This window comes from Nomascus leucogenys, chromosome 6 (assembly GCF_006542625.1).
Source record: "Nomascus leucogenys isolate Asia chromosome 6, Asia_NLE_v1, whole genome shotgun sequence".
NCBI lineage: Eukaryota > Metazoa > Chordata > Mammalia > Primates > Hylobatidae > Nomascus > Nomascus leucogenys.
The window spans coordinates 98,204,811-98,217,156 of record NC_044386.1 but is presented as its reverse complement, the minus strand read 5'-3'; the positions used below and the strand labels follow the sequence as shown (position 1 = coordinate 98,217,156).

Below are 12,346 nucleotides of genomic sequence, written 5' to 3'. Positions count from 1 at the left end.
TATGACTGCCAATTCAAGCCTCCAATTTCCCCTTCCCTGGCAGCTCAAGTCCTCCCAGTGCCTAGCACACGTCATGGTATACACTGGACGCTTAGAATGCACCGATGGATGGATTGGATGGGTAAGTCTCAACCCCAAAACTGCCACTTTCTGGCTCTGGAAAGAGTAGAGGGGCTTCCTAACAGTGTGGAAGAGTGAGACTGATTCTAAGCATGTGTCCAAGTCCCATGGCAGGGCTGGGGAAGTGGGTGTCCTTGGGAGGTCCTCCTGGAGCTGGGGAAGACCTGAAAGGACTCCCAGCTCTAGACAAGCCCCACTTCCTGCCCCGGGAGGCAGGGGCCCTTCCGTCCCCAAGGGAAGCACGGGGACTCTAAGCCGGCTGGCCTGCTCTGGCTTACCCGCCCCCCACCCCCGCCCCCTTTCTCTACCAGACCGGCAGCCCTCACGCCCGCACACACTGTGTTTGCGGAGACCCCAGGGCAGACAACCTCCCCCCGTTTCCGGAGCCACTGGCGCCCCCCTCATTCCGCTCCAGCAGCCCATGCCTCGCTTCCTCCCTGGTGCCTCATCATCGCGCCAGGAAGCCAGGGCCCGGGAATTTCTTTTCCGCTCGCGCCAGGTCAGCGGATTCGACGATCATGTGACTTGGACTAACGGCCTCTGGGAGGGCGGGGGCTGCCCCAGTGAGGTTGAGAGCGGACCGCAGCCCACTGGAAGTGCCCGGGACGAAAATGCTGGAGTCTCTCCTGCGTCTCCCAGAATCCTTCCCTGGAAAATAAAACAGCGCCAACCGCCAGTTTAACTGAAGTGGGAGTTAATTTCATTTGTTTAACTTAAGGGGTAGGATCCCGGGAGCCAGGGGATTCAGGTCATTGCATGTTTTCCACTGTTAAGCGAATAGAATTATACACAGCTGCGGCTGTGGCAAAAAACATTTTAAAAACTATTGAAATGTACTACACATACAGAAAAGTGTACCTATTATAAACATAAAGCTTAGTAAGTTTTCATCAACTGTACACCTCACATAACCAGCACCCAGATAAGGAAATAACCAGGTAACTTCTTCAAGTGCATGGGTGTTTTATTTCATTTTGATGAATCGTCTAGGTGCCTAGCAAAAAGGCTGTCATAATTAACATGCTCAGGAAAACTCCCTACAGCTTCAACATCAACAGATGCTTAACTTTTGCCAATCTGACGGGGAAGAAAAATCGGTTGCTTAGCTTGCAGTGTAGTCTGCTTACTGGCAGCTTTGAGCTAATGGTAGTCTAGAACAAATAAGTTTCCCACATTGACTTGCAGAGGCAAAAACAAAAAGACAAACAACAACAAAAATACATTAGAGAATAGACTAATAACCAGAGAAGAAATTGAACACAGTCGTCCCTTAGTAACCTCAGGATATTGGTTCTGGAACCAATATCCTGGTATCTGGATTTGGTATCTCTGAGGTTCTGGACCCCAAAGATACCAAAATTCACTGATGCTCAAGTCCCTGATAAAATATGGCATAGTATTTGCAAATAACCTATGCACATTCTTCAGTAGACTTTAAATCATCTCTAGATTACTATAATACCTAATACAACATAAATGCTTTGTAAATACCTGTTATAAAGTATTCATAATTTTTTGTTTTTTATTGTTTTACTTTTTCTAAATATTTTTGATAACAGTTGGTTAAATCCAAGGATCCTGAACCCAAGGATACAGAGGGCTGACCATAGTTTGAGCTCTCTCCTCAATTCCATGCCTGTCCCGTGCACCAGGTGCAGCTGGTTTGATTGTTGCAGGCTTTCAAGTTTTCAAAAGACAGAGCTCATGACAAGTAAACTGCTCTATAGAATAGAAAGAAATGGAAAGTGTCCCAATTCGTGGTAAAATTGAACTCATTCCTGAAGAGTTCTTTTACAAATCATAAGCACTAGCCTGTTGAAAACAACAGTATGTTAAGTTACTAGACTATCCTATACCATGTCAAAGAAAAATTTTAAAAACATAAGACCTGTAATTGTAGCACTTTGGGAGGCCAAGCCCAGTGGATCGCTTGAGCCCAGGAGTTCTGGACCTGGTTGGGCAATACAGGGAGACCCCAGTCTCTACAAAAAATTAGCCAATTGTGTTGGTGCACTCATGTCGTTGCAGCTACCTAAGAGGCTGAGGTCTGAGGATCTCTTGAGCCTGGGAGGTGGAGGCTGCAGTAAGCCATGATGGTACCATTGTACTCCATCCAGCCTGAGCAACAGGAGGAGACCATCTCAAAAACAAAACAAACAAAAAAAACGCTGGGTGCAGTGGCTCATGCCGTAATCCTAGCACTTTGGGAGGCCGAGGCAGACAGATCACCTGAGGTCAGGAGATGATGGAGACCAGCCTGGCCAACATGGCAAAAGCTGTCTCTACTAAAAAACAAACAAACAAACAAACAAAAAAAAAGCAGGGTGTGGTGCTGAGTGCCTGTAAATCCCAGCTACTCGGGAGGCTGAGGCACAAGAATCACTTGAACCTGGGAGGTGGAGGGTGCAGTGAGCCAAGATCACACCACTACATTCTAGCCTGGGCAACAGAGTGAGACTCTGTATCAAAAAATAAAAATAAAAAAAGATGTAAGAATGGCTCAGCTTTAGTTTCATCCTATCAATAGCTTAAAGAAGAGAAAAATGGATAGATTCAGAAAACCATTTTTTATTTAAAAAAAGAAATTTAGGAACAGATGAAAACTGTCTTAAGAGTATTTGAAAAACAAAACAGCAAATTTAACATCAGGCAGACAACATATTTAAATTCAGAAATAAAGTTAAAGGTGGGTGGCGTGCCCTTTTAATGTCATACTGGAGCATTGTTTCATAGATACTTGTTTTACAATTAAAGATGATTTGACTATTTAGAGCTGTGGTCCTCACACATTAGAGTGCATCGTCATCACCTGCAGGGCTCGTGAAACCGGCTGCTGGGCCCCACACCACAGTTTCTAACTCAGTAGGACTGAGGTGGGGCCTGAGCATTGCAGGTCTATGTTCCCAGGTGATGCTGATGCTTCCAATTTGAGACCATGCTTTGAAAACCACTACTGTAGGGAAATATACTAGAGAATATGTTATGAATATACTGGAGAATATATATATGTTAATTTACAGATTTCTGTCCAGTAGGAAAGATAACTCCCAAAAAGGACAGTTTTATTTCCCAATATGATTTTTTTTTTTTTTTTTTGAGGCAGAATCTTGCTCTGTCACCCAGGCTGAATACAGTGGCATGAGCTCGGCTCACTGCAGCCTCTGCCTCCCACATTCAAGTGATTCTACTGCCTCAGCCTCTTGAGTAGCTGGGACTACAGGCACCCGCTACTGCACCTGGCTAATTTTTATATTTTTAGTAGAGACAGGGTTTCACCATGTTGGCCAGGCGGTCTTGAACTCCTGACCTCAGGTGATCCTCCCGCCTCGGCCTCCCAAAGTGCTGGGATTACGGGGGTGAGCCACCACACCCAGCCTCCCTATAGGATATTAACAAGTTTTGTCTCTATCTCAGAATGCATTTCAGAATGCCCTTCCTGGAGCACTACAGACACTGTCTCTCAAAACACCCCTTGAACTAGCTTCACCGTGTTGCTGACTCCCTTGTAAATTAAGGAAAATATCTTATACATATTCCTTCATTATTTATATGAAAGTCCAAGCTTTTTATATTGTGAAAATTATACTTCAGGCTGGGTGCAGTGGCTCACGCCTGGAATCCCAGCACTTCGGGAGGCCGAAGTGGCAAGATCACTTGAGGCCAGGAGTTTGACCCCAGCCTGGCCAACATGTCGAACCCCATGTGTACTCAAAAAAAAATCAAAATTAGCTGGGGGTGGTGGCACACACCTGTAGTTCCAGCTACTTGGGAGGCAGAGGCACAAGAATTGCTTCAACCCAGGAGATGGAGATTAGCATGAGATAACATCGTGCCACTGCACTCCAGCCAGAGCCAGAGCGAGGCTCTCTCAAAGGAAAGAAAAAAAGAAAGAAAATCATACTTTGATTCAGTATGCTAATATAAAGGATATGATATGGTTTGACTCTGTGTCCCCATCCAAATCTCACCTTGAATTGCAATAATCCCCGCGGGTCAAGGGTGGGACCAGGTGGAGATAATTGAATCATGGGGGCAGTTTCTCCTGTGCTGTTCTCGTGATAGTGAGTGAGTTCTCACGAGATCTGATGGTTTTATTACAGGCGTTCCCCTTTGCTTGGCTCTCCATCTCTCTCCTGCTGCCCTGGGAAGAGGCGTCTTCTGCCATAATTGTAAGTTTCCTGAGGCCTTCCCCAGCCATGCAGAACTGTGAGTCAATTTAAACCTCTTTTCTTTATAAATTACCCAGTCTTGGGTATTTCTTCATAGCAGCTTGAGAATGGACTAATACAGTGTACTAATAACAGCTCAGACAGTAGTATACAGGTACTACTATACTTTGATGCTAGAGGTATTCCCATTAAGGTCAGGAGCAGTATGTGCTATCATTACCAAGATCTAACATTGTTCCAGAGGTTTTTAGGTCAGCAATTCTCAACTGGAGGTGATTTTGCCTCCCTGGGGATATTTGACAATATCTGAAATCATTTTGGCTGTCACACTGAGGAGTGCTACTGGCATATAGTAGGCGGAGGCTGGCGATGCTGCTAAACATCCTGCGAGGCCAAAAAGCTCCATAACAAAGAATTATCCAGCCCAAAACATCAATAGTGCTGCCGTTGAGAAACCCTAGTCTAGACAAATAAAACATAGGAAATCCATTAACATAAATGTAGGTAAATAATAAACTAGTATTTGCCAATGGCAGTCTAGCTAGGAGGTCCAAAAGAAGCACCTGAAGAACAGTTAGATTTTGCAGGGGCTGCCTGGTGGCTCATGCCTGTAACCCCAGTGCATTGTGAGGTCGCATTGGGAGGATCTCTTGAGGCCAGGAGTTCAAGACCGGCCTGGGCAACATAGATCACATCTCTACCAAAAATTAAAACATCAGCCAGATGTGGTGGTGTGCTCTGACAGTCCCAGCTGCTAAGGTGGGAGTATCGCTTGAGCCCGGGAGCTGGAGGCTATGATGAGCTGTGATCATGCCACTGTACTCAAAAAACATTTTTTTGAGATAGGGTTGTTCTCCATTGCATATGGGGTCTTGCTGTGTTGCCCAGGCTGGTCTCGAACTCCTGGCCTCAAGCAGTCTTCCTGCCTCAGCCTCTGAAAGTGTTGAAATTACAAGCATGAGCCACTCCCCCGGCCTTAAAAAATAAAAATAAAAAAATACATGGTGTTATGTGGCCAGTTAAAAGATGTTAGAAAACAGTTGTGCATGTGACCCAGCTGTAACCAGTTATATAAGTATCAGGATCATTAAGAAATGTACTGCGTCTGGCTTTCCCAAGTTTAGGTTCCTGCTGAAAGAATGAGATGGACCTTTTCTTCCTCCCCTCCTCACCTCCCTGCAAGAACCAGGATTGTGCATTTTGATGGGCAGGCTCTTACCTCTGGCAGGCCACAGGGGCCATGCAGAGCCTTTCTGCATGTTTTTTGGGCACTCGGATAAAGACTCCCTGTCCAGGCCTTTGTTTAGGATATTTGGCCCATGGAGGAATGAGGGTGGAATCACCTGGGAGGGGTAGAGGCTTCGACTGGAAGGAGGAGTGACCTGAACTCCAGGTTGTGGGCCTACACTTTGTTCCCATGCAGCACTCCATTAGTAGTGACTGGGGCCTGGAAGTCAGGGGCCTTGGTGACCAAGTGTTGGGTGGACAGGAGGAGCTAAGGGAGGTGAGGGGCATCTCTCCAGTACTGCCGCCTCCCCTGTCCCCAAATCAATGCCCTCTTTTGGCTCAGACACAGCCCCGGCCAGCAGCAGTGCGGGTCAGGAAGGGCAAATGCAGTCAGCACGGATCCTGCTCCATAGTCTCCACCTCACTTCATCTCGGGTTGAGGGGGGTGAGTCCCCGCAGCACTGATAGGATATCCTGTGAGCTGAGAACATTCAGCTTGATTTAGAAAGATAAGGTGGGACGTCTCTTGGGCATGGTGTGTGGAGCAGTGCCATCCCTCTGTGGCAGCGAGCCAAGCAATAAACCAGAATGTGCAAAACCTGTGTCCCAGAATCACCATTCCTGGAGGAAAAGCCTGTATTGTCAAGATGCCCACAACTAAATTAACCCAAACATTCCACCCAGCCTTGGAAAAACCAGTAGAACTTTGACATTAATACACTAACCCTCAGGTCTGTATGGAAATGTGTAAGAATAGCCACATAATGTAACTTGCGGTCATTGAGAGAGAGGAGCCCGACAGAACAAATGGAACCAAGTCCAGAAACATGTCTGTCTAGGCGCAAGATGCCAGCATGTGTGTCAGCCAGGGAAGCAGACCAGGAGGAGATATTAAGATTTAAAACCAGGCTCTGTAGCTCAGGCCTATAATTCCAGCACTTTGGGAGGCTGAGGTGGGAGAATCACTTGAGCCCAGGAGTTTGAGGCAGCAGTAAGCTATGATCGGCCACTGCATTCCAGCCTGGATGACAGAGCAAGACCCCATCTCAAAAAAAAAAAAAAAAAAAGTGTTCAGATGCACCCTTACATGAAGCCACCTTTGGCACAGCTTCCAAGACTGTCCAGGCCTTACTCAGGACCATGGGGCCCAGCCGTAGCTCAGCTTCCACCACCTGAGTGGCACAGTGTCCTCAGTCCAGTCTCTGTTGGGCCTCAGATCCCCCAATCATGCCCCTTCTGCCCAAGCTCTGCCTCATTATGGCCTCCACTGACTGCAGCCTCTTCCACCTCCCCAAAGCGACACTTGCTCATGCTCTCTAGCCCATAGGAGCACCTGCTTCTCCAGGAAGCCCACCCTGCTGACTCTGGGCTCCATGTAGGAGCTCTGGGAAGGCTGGATCCCGCCACTGAGTTCAGTCTCAGGGGTCTCCACCCATGCTAGGCTTCCACTGATGGGACATAAGTGGCCTGAGGGTCCTTTACATCCACACAAGAGCCCCATGGTGACCAGGAATGGGGTTCTGAGAGGTTAAATGACTTGCCCAGGGCCCCAGAGCTGGCTAGAATCCTGCACTGCCATATCCAAGGCCTCATTTAGGCCTCCCACGTCGGGGCCCAGACACCCCTCTGCATCTACAGGCTGGGAAACACGTGTCTGCTGCAGCTTCCACTGACTTACAGCAGCTGCAAATTTTTGGGGGGCCTTCTATGGGGCCCACCACAGCAGGGAGCTAAGAATTCTTAACACAGCCCTGTGTTCTCTCTCCACCCCTTCAGCTCCGAACTCACCTACTGGCTGTTCTGATGTAAGAACAGGCCTTGGTGAGGGTGGTGAGGCTCTGGTCAGTAGCCCAGGCCTTCAGGAATCGGGTGATGTCAATCTGGAGAGGAGGTGCCTGCTGCGGGGAGCAAGCATAGGCCAGGGCCTGGCCCCTGCAGGGCAGCCCCTCTTCTTCCCAGGGTCCCCTGAGAATCTAAAGGCATTCAGGATAAAGTGCGGTGTTCAGCTGTGTCCTGGGGTCCAGGAAAGCCAAGGAGAAGTTGCTCCACCTGCTGTCCACCAGGCACCCCGGCAGAGAACAGCCTCAGCCCACCCCAGCCCAGCACCAGATCCCAGGGACGGATCCACCTGTAAGAGGGCAGCATGAGACTGCCCCTGTTGTCCCCAGAGAGTCCCCTCAGTCATGGGTTCTGACCAGGGTGCAGGTGGGCCAGCAGGCTGGCCCAGCATGGGTGTGGCTGTACACTGGTCCTCTGAAGAGCCTCAGGGGCTTGTGGCAGCTGGTGTATGTCTGGGCTTGGAAGTAGAGGATGTCCCCCAGCCACAGGGCAGGGGGCACTTGTTTTAAATTCCAGTCCTCTGCAAGGACAGGGACCCCAGGCTCTGGGCACCCCAGCTCTGCCTGCCCTACCCACAGCCTACCACTGTTTGGCCCAGGCAAGTCGCCCCAGCTCCCACAGAGGGAGCCACCCTTCCCACCTCCTGATGTTTGCCCGCACCAGTCAAGTTCCATTCTGGAAAAACCCTCCACGTCCTTGGGAAGGCACCTCCTCCTTGACAACTTTCCAGTGCTATCATCCCCACTTTCATTTTCTACCTATCATTCGATGCAGAGACCAGCTTCTTCCCTGGGCCAGGGCTGCTCTGGAGGCAGGGAGGTTGTGGTCAGGCTGTGGGGTATAGCAGAGCACCGGGTATAGCCCAGGCTCTGCAGGCACACCTGGGCAGAGAAGTCAGAACCCACAGGTGAATACCCCTCTTTCCGGCCCCACCCACCTCACAGGCAGAAAGAGGGAGGCTTCACAAGGAGGTTGAGGTAAACAGGGGAGCCCGGCTCACCTCTGTCTGATCTCCTGCCCTCCTGGGACAAAGCCAGAGGTTGGAGCTGGGAGGTGTGGAGAGCCCTGGCCCAGCCCTGGTTTCATTAATGAGGCTCAGGGAGGGGCTGGGTCAGCCCAAGGCACTGAGTCCATAAGGGAGGGCCCTTACCATAACCCAGGACCCTAGAGCTCACTGAGGCCGCATCCCTTTCCCACCTAGCCCAAGGTAGAGGCATGAACTGGCTTCTGGCTTCTAAGTTTGAGGCCCAGCACACCTCTCCCTCCCCTTGTCTGCAGCTGTTGTCACACATCAAAAGTGAGTTTTTCCCCGAGGGGCTGGAGGTGCAGCTCCTTGGGCTGGACCAAGTGGGCAATCCAAACAAGTCCCTGTGTGTCCCCACCAGCCAGGAATTCTCATGCCACGCAGCAGCTGGGGGCACCAGGATACCCTGGGGAATTCCGGGGATGAGCCTTCCCGAGGCTCCCACGGCAGCACTGCCGCCCCCAGACCTGCCACAAGCCCCGTGTCCATCTAGCCTTCGAGAACCTGGCCCATCACACACACCTGCCCCACTCCTCACACCTGGCTTTCCTGTGAAAGCGGAACTGCTTCCACCTGGGCCAGCTGGAGAAGGGCCTCAAGAAATCACCATTTAGGGGGTTCATTCCAATCATTCATTTATTCACCAAATACCCACTGTCCACCTTTCTGTACCAGGCCAGGGGTGATGGGTCAAGCAGAACACATGTCCCAAGGAGCTTTCCTCTCTTTAGAGACAGGCAGGCAGACTCTCAGGCCGTGAGGTGCCCTCTGGGCTAGTGGGTTCCCAGCACCGGATGCAGGGGAGGGCCTCGTCCACAGGAGGTGCTGGTGGGTGTGGATGTGGAGGCCACCACGGGGTGAGGGTGTCCAGACAGAGGACCTAGCATGTGTCCAGGCCCAGGGTGTGACCTGGGGCAGGTGCGGGGCTGCGCTGTCTGGAAGGCTTCCTGGCTCTGCCAATGACAGGCTGTGGCTGGATCAGGCTTCATGTCGATTTTTAACATTTAATAAATTTTGATTATGTAACTAAACATTGTGATAAAAATTATGAACTATAAAAGTTAAAAAACACAAAAAACCAGCAAACCCCTTCTCTCCCCCAAATAACTGCTTCAACAGTATTTTCTGACTTTTTTTCCCATGTATCTGCAGCTATAAACCTAAGCTGCACAAGATAGTATCCTTCCCCATATTCTGTTTTGGAGCTGGATTTTTCACTCAGCAGTGAATAGAGGCAGGCTTTAAACAGGCCAGGCATTGTGAGGGCCCTGAGAAAGGAGACTGACCATGTTGCTAGGTGACCTTGGGCAAGTCTCGCCCTCCTCAGAGCCTGGATTTTCTCAGTCCAGTGAAGGGCAGGAAGGGCTGTAGCAGGACTACATCAGCGCTCCCCAAACTCAGAACTGCCACGTGGAGCTGTGTGAGCTGTCACTGCACAACCCCAGGGGCAGGAGCATTCTTGTCATAGCCTCTGTGGGTGGGGCTCCTGCCCAAAAGTGTGCTGTGCCAACCTGGGGCCCACAAGAGGATTTTAGGCGATATGCAGATGCATTTATTTTTACCATTACCTTCTATTTGTAGTAAATGAGACTGCTGCTCACAGGGAGGGCTTGTTAAACCACAGATCACTGAACCCACTCCCCAGAGGTTCTGATTCAGGAGGTCTGGGGTGGCGCCTGAGAATCTGCATTTCTAACAAGTTCTCAGGTGATGGTGATGCTGATGCTGCTGGCTCAGGGACCACACTTTGAGAACTACTAATCACAAGTTTCCTTTTATTCATTTATTTAAGGCAGGGTTTTGCTGTGTCACCCAGGCTGGAGTATAATGGTGCAATCACAGCTCACTGCAGCCTTGACCTCCCAGGCTCAAGCAATCCTTCTGCCTCACTTCTTGAGTAGCTGAAACCATAGGTGCACGCCTCCATGCTGGATTTTTTTTTATTTTTGTAGAGATGGAGTTTCACCATGTTGCTCAGGCTGGTCTCGAACTCCTAGACTCAAGCAATTCACCTGCCTTGGCCTCCCAAAGCAAAAGTTTCCTTTTTAAATACATTTATTTAGGTTTTAAAAATGAGTTGACTTAAAGCACAGGAATAGATCTTCAACACTAACCACTGGGGAAATGCAAGTTGAAACCACAGTAAGATATCCCTACATATCTGTTAGAACAGCTGAAATCAAGCATAGTGATAGTATCAAATACTGGCGAGGATGCAGACAAAACTAACTCATACACCACTGGTGGGAATATGAAATGGTACAGACACACTAGAAAATAGTTTGGCAGCTTCTTTAATTAAACGTACACCTCAGTATATGACCTAGCAATTGCTTCTGGGCATTTGTACCAGAAAATAAAACTGATGTCTGCACAAAAACTCATACATGATTGTTCATGGCAGATTTATTTGTAATAGTCCCAAACTGGAAACAACCGAATACCCCCCAATAGGTGAATGGTAAAGCAAACTGCTACATCCATTCTATGAAATGCTATTCAACAATAAAAAGGGGGCCAGGCATGATGGCTCATGCCTGTAAACTCAGTGCTTTGGGAGGCTGAGGCAGGCAGATCGCCTGAGGTCAGGAGTTCAAGACCAGCCTGACCAACATGGTGTAACCCTATCTCTACTAAAAATACAAAAAAATTAGCTGGACATGGTGGCGGGCACCTGTAATCCCAGCTGCTCAGGAGGCTGGGGCAGGAGAATTGCTTGAACCTGGGAGGCAGAGGTTGCAGTGAGCTGAGATCACACCATTGTACTGGGCAACAAGAGCAAAACTTCATCTCCAAAAAAAAAAAAAAACAAAAGCCAGGTATGGTGGTGGGTGCCTATAATTCCAGCTACTCAGAAGGCTGAGACAAGAGAATTGCTTGAATACAGGAGGCAGAGGTTGCAGTGAGCTGAGATCGTGCCACTGCATTCCAGCCTGGGTGACAGAGTGAGACACCATCTCAAACAGAAAAAAATAGTAATAAGGAACATGTACAACTTGGATGGATCTCAAAGGGCATTTGCTGAGTAGAAAAAAAAAAAGCCAGTCTCAAAAGGCCACATACTGTGTGATTCCATTTATATAATGTTCTTTTCTTCTTTGGTTTTATTTTGTTTTTGAGACGAAGTATCACTCTGTGGCCCACACTGGAGGGCAGTGGCATGATCTTGACTCACTGCAGCCTCTGCCTCCCAGGTTCAAGTGATTCTCATGCGTCAGCCTCCCAAGTAGCTGGGACTACAGGCACGCACCATCATGCCTGGCTAATTTTTGTATTTTTAGTAGAGACAGGGTTTTGCCATGTTGGCCAGGCTGGTCTCAAACTCAAGGCCACAACAGGTCCACCTGCCTCAGCCTCCCAAAGTGCTGGGATTATAGGTGTGAGCCACAGTGCCAGGCCTTCATTCATTCATTCATTGAGAGAGTCTCACCCTGTCTCTCAGGCTGGACTGCAGTGGCAGGGTCACTGTATCCCCCACCTCCCAGGTTCAAGTGATTCTCCTGCCTCAGCCTCCCATGTAGCTGGAACTACAAGCTGGTGCTACCACGCCTGGCTAAGTTTTGCATTTTATAATGTGCTTGAAGTGAAAAGATTATAAAGACAGAAAGCAGATTGGTGGTTGCCAGGAGTAGGAATAGTGGAGGGGAAGAGCCAGGAATGAGTGCAGAAGAATAGCAGGAGGGGGATTTTCGTGGTGGTGGAACAGTTCCGTATCTTGATTGTAGTGGTGGTTAAAGGAGTCTACGTATGTGATAAAATGGCATAGACCTAGACACGTGACATTGTTAGATATTGTCCCACATTTATACAAAATAGAACCTTTGGAGGAAACTGAGTGACGAGTATATGAAACCTCTCTGTACCATCTTTGAAATTTCCTCTGAATCTATATTTCCAAATAAAAGGTTAAAATTTGTAAAGTTGCTTTAGACAAAAATATTAAAATAATATTGATTCTATGCGGATC

At 48.8% G+C, this 12,346-nt stretch overlaps 1 pseudogene; it reads right to left on the bottom strand.

Annotated features, from left to right (window-relative positions):
• The window catches only part of LOC100596578, a 34,562-nt pseudogene extending 25,694 nt beyond the window's left edge, over positions 1–8,868 (bottom strand).
• Positions 8,869–12,346: the final 3,478 nt, after the last annotated feature.